We start from the raw sequence: 2,110 nt of genomic DNA on the forward strand, positions 1-2,110 counted from the left end.
AAAAAAATTTATTGAAATATATTTCATGTATATATATATATATATATATATATATATATATATATATATATATATATATATTCGATTAGAATTTTGAATTGAAAAAACATACATTTTAGAATTTAAGAACAATTTTAAGATTAAAATTAGAAATAAACCAATAAAAAACTTTTCAAAACATTGATTCAATTTTATTTTAAAATATGAAAGGTAAATACAGGAAACGAAATATTCACATAATTTAATTAAACAATAAATGAATCCTTTTAAATAGAATACTTTACAACGTGGCCTTTTCAGCGAGGAAGAAACCATTTGACTGGATCCTGCTCTCATTCAAGGCAACTATAGAGCAAGAGCAAGGTGTATATACAGCCGCCCTCTAACGGTGATTGAAGTTCATTTTGGTTCATATCTTGGATCATGGAGAGGTCTCCCTCTAATGAAAGACCCCGCAAATTGAAGACCACCTCCAATTAAAGACCACGTTTCTGTGGTCCCAAATTAACAAATGTCTTTTATTTGAAGCATTCTAATTAGAGACCAAAGCTGCTAAAGACAATGAAAACCCTGGTCCCAAAATTGGTCTTTAATTGGAGGGAGACCTGTATAAATTAATGAATTTAGTGGACAGCTTGGTGCTCGTTCAGTGTCGATAAATTTCATTCTCGTATTGGTATGTTCGTATCGGCTAATTATGCCAACTATTGTACCATGAAGCCTACCTCCAATAATAGTAGCTGATGTTGTCGAATACTTCGCAAGTTTTAACCGCTGTTTATTTTGTTGTACTGTGATGGTTACTTTTGTTGTTGTTATTGTAATATGTGTTTGCAGGACCATATTGTAAAACAGCGGTAAGATCTCGCCTGTATATGTTATCCTGCCTAAAGATGTTTTAAATAAATAAAAAAATAATAAATAAATAAAATAAATGATTAATCTCTCCCGGTAGGATTACTCACTGAATTGTAAAACAAAGGATCAACCGGCGGAAGCGGGCGAGGGGGAATTGGCCCCTGGGTGGATACAGTTCTTGTAACTTTGGGCACCTATTTTTTAGTTTTTTTTAAAAATTCAATTTCTCAATAAAATGAAGTTCCATTTCCGGGCAGCCAGAGGTACAAAATACTGAAAATTTCTCACGTCACCACTGCCCGTGGTATTGTTCACGTGCGCGTCTGCAAAGCTTTCTTGAAACTTACCCTTGAGCATGAATAAAAGAATGCAATCGCCCGCCTTGCGTGAATTCTGTATTTAGGCAGAGGGCGGAGGTAGGCACTCCTTACACTCTAGTTCTCTTTATGTTTACCATGAAGAAGTAAATGTGTAACCGATGGGCTTAGCCTGCAGTAAGCCAACAAACCAGCGTAATATAACCACATTTAAATTCCATCTATTTAATGAACAATAAAAAAAAAATTTTAAAAATTAAATTAAATTAAAAATAAAAAAAATAAAATTAAGTTCTCTGAAGGTAATTTGGTATATAATGCAAGTGTGATAGATGTTCCAGAAAAAGTTAACGAAATTGTGTTTAAATTCATTTGGAATGACTCCACAGAAAAGGTTAAACGTAAAACGCTAATTGGAAATACAAATGATGGTGGGTTGAAAGCACCTGATTTCTACACTCAATGTCTTGCACTCAAATTTCAATGGATAAAAAGGTTATGTGGCGAAGATGGGTTATGGAAAGATATTCCAAAGTATTATTGTATGCAGAAATTTGCACCCCTGAAAGTCCTTATACATATTAGTTGTCTGCAAATAAATGATAATATACATCTTAAAAATATTTCAAAATTTTTTGTTGATGTGCTTAAATCAATTGTACTAGAAAATAAAACCAACATTTCACAACTTGGAAATTTAGATGTTAATGAAATAAAGAAACAACTGCTATGGGAAAATGATGCCATTAGATTTAAGAACAAACGTTTGTTTTTTAGTGAGTGGATTAATTCCAATATAATTTATGTGGGTGATATATGTGAAGGTAATAGATTAAAATCACCAACTATGTTAAAAGCAGCTTTTACATGCAATACCAAAACCATGGATAGAGCAAATATTAGTAAGATAAACAAGAAGCCTTCAATTATAAACG

Source organism: Anneissia japonica, unplaced genomic scaffold (genome assembly GCF_011630105.1).
Source record: "Anneissia japonica isolate Jap-2015-1 unplaced genomic scaffold, ASM1163010v1 scaffold466_len1169948_cov191, whole genome shotgun sequence".
In the NCBI taxonomy this organism is placed as follows: Eukaryota; Metazoa; Echinodermata; class Crinoidea; order Comatulida; family Comatulidae; genus Anneissia; species Anneissia japonica.